Genomic DNA, 10,428 nt, shown 5'->3' on the forward strand with positions numbered 1-10,428 from the left:
ACTGCACACGAGGTAGATGATGAGTGTGTTCTCCAGGAGGGTCAGCACGTAGAGGGTCAGGAAGACGGCAAACAGGACATCCCTTATGTCTTCCCTGGTGGACAAGCCCAGCAAGACAAACTCCCGGACTCTGGTCATGTTGCCTGCCTCCAGGGACCTCTCCATCTGAGGAGAGACAAAGTTTGTTGACGTCCTGGTTTCTTCAGAGACACAGTAGTTAAGAAAAATTAGGAAATTGTTCACAGTGCATGGAGACCCTAGGACTGGGTTAGCCAGCTTCTGTTGGAAACTGACTATTACAGACAAATGCTGAGTAGAATCTGTGGGCCAAACTCTGAGCATGAGATCACAGTCTTTACTCGGATTGGCCTTACTAAGTTTGTGTCCTTACACAATCAGACCTCCTGAAAATTGGGAGAGAATCATTGGCTTCCCATGAGCTTGTTTTAATAAATAAAGGAATGGATGGGAATTGGTATACCAAATAAGAAATTGGGATTGTTATTATTTCTGTTCAAAAATGTGAATATTGTAAGGTTATATTTTTCCTTTCTTTGTGTAATCTGTGTAGGACTTTGGAAGTAGTATATAAATCTGGAGTAGAGCAAGATGGTCAGCCCTTTTGTTTGAAAGTGGTCCTCTTCTCAATGCAAATTTATTTTCAGAATCATATTAGGCTGTAGGTCACCAATGATGATGTTCAAGAAGAGTGAAGAGGGAGGAATCCCCCAAAAGACTGACACTCCTTTCAGCAGAAGGCTGGAAATATCATTTATTGTATCAATGTGTGTGTTATCACAAATACACATGGGCATCATATCCCCCCAAAATAGTTATTTCCCCCCAATACATTTCAAGAAGCTGAGGCTGACTGAAAAAATTGTTATTGTGCCCTAGAACATACGATCTCATAATGGAAACTTCTATAACTCATTGAGGCCCTCATATGCATTAGTAACTTGCCATAAAACCTACTTATATTCATTGGTTTTATGCCATAACACAGATATGGAGCCAAACAGATAAATTGACTTGCCCAAGACCATACAGTCAGGATGCAACAACACAAAGAAAGACACACGGCTGGGCCAGACGTCTATGCTGTGCCAACTCCATTCCATTTCATCTTCACGATCAAGCCTGTAAAGTCTACACGCGGGACATGGGGAGTAAAGAGGTGACAAGTGACCCAACTAGAGAATCCTTCTGACTCTAGGCTGTCATTCACCAAATTCACTCGATGGCACTCATTAAACTTCCCTTTCTATGCTAGGTGTTGGGAGTACCTGGGTGAAGACACATATAGTCCAAGTCTGTGGCCACTGATTTCCTAGGAGAAAGAGTCAATGAAACAAACAAACCAATAAAAAAAAAATCCATTCCCGATTAGAGGGGGCTGTGAGATTGGTATTCAAGGCTATACAAGCAAAAATAACTGAGGATGAAATTATGACAGAGGTCAGCATCTGCCAAGCTTTCGTAAGAAAGAGGTCTCCTCTGCACAGCAATGTTAGGGAAGAAAGGTGTCCTGAGAGTCAACCTCTCAAGTTACGTTAGCAGACACCTGGGAGAACTTCCTGCATGAAAGAATTTGTCACTCTAAGTTTTCTCCTAGCTGCAGAGAGCCAGAGTCTTCCCAGAGGCCGGATTTGTAGATCCTAAGGTTCTTTGCAAAGGCACAAAGAGCACAAGCTAATTCAATTCTCAGGACACACAGGTGTTGTGTACGTTACTGCACAAACACAGACAGGGCAGCCGCGGCTCAGAGGTGTGACCACCACCCACTTCACAGCTGTCAGTAGGAAACTGCACCCCAGTGAGCACTTCCTGGACAGGAGTCCACTCACCTTCCATTTCCCATACGCCTCAGTCCTTCCCCCCAGCTGAGACTTCTCACTCCTCATCTTTTTGGTTCCGGCTCTGATCCTCATTACCTTCTCATCCGTACCCCCTTGATACTCCTCCACCCATCCTTTCCTGAGTTGTCTTCCCCAACCTAGGACTTCAGATGAACCAAGAGACCCCTGGATAATGTGCAGCAAGACCAGTGAGAGCAGCCCTGGAGGCCACAGTAGCATCCCGAATCCCAAAACTAGATATTCAAACTATTCCATCCCCAAACTCGTTGTCATCCACGAATTCTTCGCTAAGAGCTGCGCTAGGTTCAAGGGAGCTGTGGCGGTCTGGTCCCCAGGGCAGTCTGGGCCACAGAGCTTTATCTGCCATCTCAAGCACTCTACTCAACTTCAGTCGTATGTTATTCAAAAGGACAGATAACCACCCCTCCTCTGAACTGTACGGTGTCCCCACTCTCAGGAGAGGGCGACATAGTGTAGCGGTTAAATCCTGAGCTCAGATGTATACAGAAGTGGGTTTCGTTCCTGTTGTTCTAAATGAAACCCAGAATTTCTCTCATGAGAAGACAGACCCTTGGCTGGTGAAGTCTTGAGCGATCATTATCTATTAAGTAAGGGGCTTTGTGCAAAGAAGCAGTGCGCCAAAAGTGATGGCCACATGAGCACGAACCAAACTGGTTTTAGCCTCAATGTGCTCGAGAACGTTCAAGCAGTGGAACTCTGGGAAAGTCACTCAATCCATTTAATCCTGCCTATAAATTAACATACAATACATGGATAAGTACTAAGGGAGGGTTAGATCATTAATATTTCCAAAGTATTCAGAGTCAATACCTGGGATGCTTTGGATATTCTATAAAAGACTGTCTCTCTCTGTTGTTCCTTGTCCTCACCCCCCAAGACGAACATCTGGTCTCCTCGTGTGACAGTTGAAGGACAACAGCTTCAGATCTGTTCTGGCTGATGCCGCTCCTGGAAGAGGCTCAGATGCACTCAGCTCCTGCACAGAGGAGGAGATACCGAAGAGTATTTCAGTCCATGTTGGAAGAAGCTGTTCCTGGTTCTGAACGAGGCACCCACTTCTCCCACCCTTGTTTCTCTTCGTGGTTCTGGATGCTCTAAGTTGCCGAGTTGACTCTCCTCATGGTGAGAAGGAGGCAGGAAGCCTGGCTTAAATTGGAGCTCTGGACCTCAGAGACCTTCTCTGGTCTCTGCAGATTTGGAGAAGTGTTGGTGTGAAAAACACTTTTACTGATACTCTGTGGAGCCTTAAGGGGAGGAGGAGCCATCATGCATTGACTGACTTGCTCCTGAATGCCTGGTCTTGTGTTTGCATCCTGGGGGATACGGATGAGTGGTAAAATCATTCTTGCCTTTGGTTGATAAGTTTGGTTATGGAAATACGTGTTCATTAACTTGTTCTGAGAAGAGCAAATGCATCTGAGGGCCATAGGAGAGGACTTGCCAGGACAGACTGGAGGCTAAGACGGTGCTGCCCATTGAAAGTGGTGGCAGGTGTGGGTATCGCACCTCCGTGTTCACATCAGTGTCATCCACAACAGACAAAAGATGGGAGTCACCCAAGTGTGCATGGATGGAGGCAATGACAAGCAAACTGTGGCATATACATAGAATGAAATTTAGCTCTCCATAACAAGGATGGAAATTCTGATGCATGCTACTATACAGTAGCATGCATGGTGGCTCAGTGGGTTAAAGCCTCTGCCTTCAGCTCGGGTCGTGATCCCAGGGTCCTGGGATCGAGCCCCACATCGGGCTCTCTGCTCTGTGGGGAGCCTGCTTTCTCCTCTCTCTCTCTGCCTACTTGTGGTATCTGTCTGTCAAATAAATAAATAAAATCTTTTAAAAAAAAAAGACATTATGCTAAGTGAAATAAACCGGTCACAAAAAAGATGTTGTGTAATGTCACTTATATGAGGTGCCTAGAGTAGTCAAATTCCTGGAAAAAGAGTGTAGAATGGTGGCTGGAGGAGAGAGGAAAGGGGTATTAGTGTTTAATGGGTACCACGTGCCCATTCTTTCAGACAAAGCCTTCTGGAGATGGATGGCAGTGACGGTTACACAACATTGTGATTGTACTTACTGCCAGAGAACTGTTCATCTAAAGATGGTTAACAAGGGCAAATTTGATGTTACATATATTTTTCCACAACTGGAATCACTACAACCTTTATACCCAACCTTAAGACATTTGTGTGACTCTTTCCACACCTTTATCCTTGCTCACACAAACATCCAGAGGCCTAAAGTATATTGACTCCTGAGGAACCTTCCAAACTATTCTTTCTGATAAGACATTACCTTTCCTCCCAATGAAATCCAATTCAACCCTTTAAACTTCACAGGAAACTTCAGTCTCCGAAAAATATTTATGAACCCTCTCTTTTCTCTAGTCACACGGAATTAGTTCCCTTCTCTGATAAAACAGCATGGTGTGATGTGATTACTTCTGCGACCATGGCAGGCAATTGGTAAGTGTTGGTTAAACATTCACGCTCCAAATGAGGTTGTAGGAATATTCTTTTTTTGTTTTGTTTTGCTTTGTTTTTTTAAAGAATTAATTTATTTTTTAAATTTCTTTTCAGTGTTCCAGAATTCATTGTTTATGCACCACACCCAGTGCTCCATGCAATCCGTGCCCTCCTGAATACCCACCACCAGGCTCACCCAGCCTCCCACCTCTCTCCCCTCCAAAACCCTCAGTTTGTTTCTCAGAGTCCACAGTCTCTCTTGGTTCGTCTCCCCTCCAATTTCCTCCAACTCCCTTCTCTTCTCCATCTCCCCATGTCCTCCGTGTTATTAGGAATATTCTGCATGGTTGGAGCCTGACATGACATTCAGCTCTTGACCCAAATCTGAACAGCTGCAGAACCTTCATGATTTACTGTCTCTGAACCTCCCTATACAATAAGATAACCCTTCCTCCCTGCCAGGTTCATTGAAGGGATAAAAGTATTTAATGCATGTAAGTCCCTGAGCTCAGTGCAAATTATATACCCCGCACCTAGATGCAATAACATTGCCAAGAGACAGGTATGAAACCAAGACATCTTGGAAAATTATATTAGCAAGTATGTATCCCATGTTCAGTGTGGTAATTGACACTTAGTAGATACTCAATACATACTAGCTCATCTCCTTCCCAATGTTCAAAATAATGACCCAGTGTGCTACTACAACACTCCTCACACTGAATTGCAACTTTAAAAAAAATTTTTCTGTGTCCTCAACTACAAAGAGTTATTTCAGAAAAAGAAATTTGTCTTTTCTTTCTGTATCCACAGAGGCAAGCACAGGGTTTGGCTCACAGTGCATACTTCGGGGATGTTTGATGATGGCACATGAGTAGGATAAAACTAGAGGTCTGCTTCTCACTTCCTAGAAAGCACTGGGTCTTGTAAAACACAGGCTTGACTTCAGAAGGCTTTCTCATGATACATTCAGGGATAGAGGAGACCGGAGGAAAGAGAAGGGATCTGGGAGAATGGTGCGCTGGAACTAAGTGTCCCAAGGTTTTGTTGGGTTCTTTGGTTGTTGGAAGGTCTGAATTAGAGACTAGGACTTAAAACTCAGGGTTTACAAGGCCATAAGGTTCTTAAATCCAGTACCCATTGGGTCATGTTTCCAAGAAGAGCCCAAAAAAATGGTGAGAAGGACAAAAAAAACCCAAGGACATCTTCTTGAGAAGAGCATTGTAAAGTGACCTTGGCTACCACTGGGTCCAGGCCAAACACATAACTGCAGTGTCAGGCAAGGAAACTGGGGCTGAGACTGTATCATTTTAAGTCCTTTGGTTGCTAAAAAGAGAAGCTAACGTTGGGTCACTTAAGTCAAGGAAGTGGTTGGAGACCGTGGGATTGCTGAAGGACCATATTTTACCAGGATCACGGACAAGGACAGTTTTGGCAAACTGGATAAGAAGTACCAGGCCAACCACAGAGAAGAATTGGTTCCATATTCAGTCCTTGTTTCGCTCAGCGATCCAATTCCAGGGAGGAAGTGTGGGAGTGACTTAGTTTGGGGACACCAAGCCAACATCCTATACATGGTGAGGGCAGAGAGAAAGACTTCCATCAAACTGTCAAAGACAAAAGACTGTAGGGAATAGTGTGCATGTAGCTTCCCAAAGACAAGTCCACCTACGGTTATGGGAAGAAGGGTGAATGAGTGCACAACAGGAGAATCAACAGATGTCATGAGAGATGCGCTATGGCTGACTAAAGTGGTGGCTTATCGCATACCAGGAGGCCCAGCCTTTTACCTCCACCCCTTCTCAGCTGTACTGGGCACGGGGTCGATGGCCCAGTGACCACTTCCATATTCTAAGTGATGGTAGAACTGAGGTTCTTGTCCATAGAAGTAGGCTGAGTGGATTTCAGTGGTGAAGACCTCAGAGTTTCAAGGTAGGAAAGAGAGTTTGGTTAGATTGTAGACCACTTTCCTTTTAGTGTTTGCTTTGGGATTGATATGTGGCCTTTCTTATCCTCTCCCTCCTAGGAGGGATCTGCTAGGCTAGCATATCCATAGCTCTACATTGCCATTGCCCAGGGCACTTTTTCAGGAATACATATTTCTGGGATGTGATCTCAAAGTTTCTGATTTGGTAGATCGGGGTGGGGCCCACATTGGGTGTGACATCTCCGTGCTTAACAACCGCCCCAGGCATTTCTGAACCACATCTTAGGAAAATTCTGCACATTCCTGAAAGATCATGAGGGCCCAGACCATGCTGTCATATTCGCCACAGTGTCCCGAGAGCCTCAAGAGGTACCTGACACATAGTTCGTGTTTGATACACACTTGTTTGTTGTTCGACGCCAGAGTAAAGAGAAAACACTTGGGAAAGGTGAAAACATTGGCAGAACTGGTCTGATAATGAAGAACAGGAACTCATTCATCCTTGTGCAGTAGTTGTGCCTTTAGACTGGTTGTCTCATTTATCGCCACCTTTTAATCCTGGGTGGAGGAAGGGCAGGCATTCTTCCTCAAACCCTTTCCCGTTTAGACAGGGTGAGACCGAGCCTCAGAGAGACTTGTCCAACAACCCGTATTGAAGGATTTCATTCCATGCTTGAACTCCAAGTCCCCCAGTGCCAAATCCAGCCTCCTGGGAATATTATAGGATGCTTCCTCCTGAAGATAGAGCTTTGGGCTTCTAATCTATGTGGACAACTATGGGAATAATGAATGCGGATCATTAACTGAGCATCAACTGTGTTCCAAGCACCATGCTAGGTGCTTCCACACATCCCCTTGTTCAATAGTAACAATCCAGTGTGGTAAGTATGGTTACTATTCCCACTTCACAGATGAGAAGACTGAGGCTCAGAGAAGTCAAGCCCTAGTCTGTACAACCAAGAAAATAAAGAGTGACAATTCACATCCAGATTTGTCTTCTAGGAAAACCAGATGCCTTCAAGCTAGACCATAAATTAAAGGGAAGCAACCTCTTCTCTGATACACTTACCTATATTCAAAAAAATATTCTTACTGAGCTTTGGAGAAGAAATGATGTCACTCGCATACCAGGTTAATTATTAGAGAAGAGATGAGTAAATCACGGCACTGAGAGGGACAAAACACCAAACCAAATGACTTAAGTAAAAGACATATTTACTGGTCCATCTAAGAGGAATTTCTAAGGGCAGAACAGACGTCAGGCATGGCTGAACTCAACAAAATCATAAGAACTACATCTTTCCCCCCATCTACCACTACTGGTTCTGATTTTCTTTGCAATAATGCTATTATCAAGCAGGAACTCCCCTGTTAAAGACCAGATAGTTGATGGCATCTACAAGCTTACATCCTTAACAGCTATGAACAAAGAGAAGTTTGAATAGAAATCTCAGTGTCTGGCTCTCTAAAGGAAGTTCTAAAGGCCCACTCCTCCCTTTGCCAGTATAGTTTGTCATATAACCTCACGGTTCCTCCCACAAAGAGACAGAGTGTACTTCCCTACCCCGTGACTACGGATATGGCCATGTGACTTGCATTGGCTAATGCCATCTTCTTAGGTGTGACATGGCTAAAGGTTTGAAAATCAGTTGAAAAAATGGGCCTTGTCATTCAGTGACTGTAATGAGAAAAATCATGCCAGAACTCTGGACCCAGGAGAAGGATGGGAAACGTGTGGACCAGACTACCTAAACCAAGTGTATGACAGTCAACACGCATTTGCATGAGCAAGCCTACCCAAGAGCAGAAGAACCACCCAGAAGAACTCAACCTAGATTAGCTAACCCTCAGTTGATTGAAAATTCACGGGACTAAATGATACGCTTTCACACTCTACATACTAGCATTCTTGGGGCACTTCCTACCTAATACACTTTAGTTGACCCAAATTAGGCTAATTTGTCCACCACTACCAAATAATTGTAATCAGGGAATGAATTCTCTGTCATGAGCCTTTTCTAAGAATCAGCACCACCATGACTGCAAGAGGAAAAAGATAGTTTCCCAGAAAAAAGTCAGAGTACTATACCACATATTTGCATACAGATCCTTGTCAAAGCTCCATCAACAATTCCTGAAGAGGTCATTCATGGGGTCCAGATTCCTGGCGACGGCAACACTCGCGCCCCAGGGCGGCCTTCACCTCCTTGTTCCTTCCACAGGCTGTAGATGAGGGGGTTGAGCATGGGGGTCACCAGGGTGTAGGACAGGGACACCATCTGCTTGCTCTTGGGGGAGTAGCTGGCCTTGGGATGCAGGCAGATGACCCCCGTGGTGCCTAGAACAGAACTACCACCATGAGGTGGGAGGCGCACGTGGACGGGGCCTTGCCGCGCCCGGTGGTGGAGGGCACGCGGAGCACGGTGGCCAGGATCTTGCCGTAGGACGTGGCTATCAGACAGAAGGGAACCATAATGACCAGCACTGTGGCCGCCAACACATTGGCCTCGAAGACGCTGGTGTCCCCACACACCAGGCTGAGCAGCGGGGCGATGTCACAGAAGAAGTGGCGGATGCCATGGGGCCCACAGAAGGGGAAGCTGAACAGCCAGATGGTGAAGACCAGCGACACGGGGACTCCGGCCAGCCAGCACGTGGCGGCCAGCAGGCGGCAGAGCCGGGGGCTCACCAGGGCACAGTAGCGCAGGGGCCTGCAGATGGCCATGTGGCGGTCCCAGGCCATGGCGGTCAGGAGGAAGCACTCGGACGTGACGCAAGACAGCACCAGGAGCAGCTACAGGGCGCAGCCCGCGGGGGACACGCCCCGCCCGGGCCGCAGCAGGGTCACCAGCAGCCGGGGCACGATGTCCATCGAGAAGCAGATCTCCAGCAGGGCCAAGTGGCGCAGGAAGAAGTACATGGGCGCGCGCAGGGCCGGGTCCAGGGCGCTTAGCAGCACGATGAGCGTGTTGCCCAGCAGCGTGAGCAGGAACATCGCCAGGAAGAGCGCTGCGAGCAGCGGCCGCAGCGCGGGCACGTGTGCGAAGCCCAGCAGGACCAGGTCATGGGGCGCGCAGCTCCGGTTGGCGCAGGGTGGGGCTTCGGGGGCGCCCGGGGGAGCCCCAGCAGTTGGCATGGACCTGGGTGGGCCCAGGAACTCTGGGAGGGGAAGAGGTAAGGAGAGGCCATGAAGGGCAGAGCTGGGCCTATGCGGGCTCTGTCTCCCCAAAGTGCGCTGCGCAGATCAGGGGAGGCATCTATCCAAAGGGAAATCAGCGTGGGCAGCACACAGGTGCTCCCTGAATGCCCTCCATGAGCCTGGGAGGAGATCCCAGGGCCTCAGGAAGCCTATGAGGCCCTGACTGGCCCACACACCTTCTGACCTTTTCTCCATGGAGCTGCATCCACCATGCCCAGTCCTGCCTCAGGGCCTTTGCACTTGCCATCCCCGCCCTTCGAGATGCTGTTCCCTGGATGTTTATATCACTGGTTTCCTTTCAAGGTCTGTGAGTACTGGTTCTTGGCTACCTCTCCATCCCCATCTTCTTCTGATCTTCTTGCTCTCTAAGTCCAGCTTTAAATACCTCCCTCTCACCCCAGGGCCTTTGCACTTGCACAATTAGGTGCCCCCAGCTGTGGGTACGGTTGGACCTTTCTCATCATGCAGGTCTCCACTCAGATTTCACCTTTCAAGATCCCCTACCTGAAGGGCCAGAAAGAATGTAACCAGGCACTCCCTCCACTATACATAGTTTGGAATTAAATTGACTTTACTTTTTCTTCAATAATCTATTTTCTTCCATAGAGTGCATCATGAGAGTAGACACCTTTCCATTTAACACCCAGCTGAACTTATTCTCCATTATCTGGTACGATAACCTCTCTCTCACACAGGGTTTTTGTGAAGAACAAATGACACGGTACACAGACGTTCTGGGCACTGGGGCGGCCACATAGTGAGTCCGTGGGTGTCAGTTTTCGTTACTGAAGCCAGATTAACCCACATCATGCAGCTGTTTTCATGCTCTTGTTACATACAACATGAAGCTTAAATATGAGTGCATTCAAGCTCCCTTGAGGCACAGCTCCCACACTGATTCTTTATTTAGCCAGAAAGAAGAATTCCCCACACCGGCCACTGTAGTGTGCACTG

General features: G+C 47.1%; 1 pseudogene; it reads right to left on the reverse strand.

Annotated features, from left to right (window-relative positions):
• Positions 1-8,418: 8,418 nt before the first annotated feature.
• LOC116861113 lies at positions 8,419-9,411 on the reverse strand (annotated as a pseudogene).
• Between the last annotated feature and the right edge of the window lie 1,017 nt (positions 9,412-10,428).

The sequence above is a fragment of the Lontra canadensis genome, unplaced genomic scaffold (genome assembly GCF_010015895.1).
Source record: "Lontra canadensis isolate GAN:19392208 unplaced genomic scaffold, GSC_riverotter_1.0 scaffold191, whole genome shotgun sequence".
Lineage (NCBI taxonomy): Eukaryota > Metazoa > Chordata > Mammalia > Carnivora > Mustelidae > Lontra > Lontra canadensis.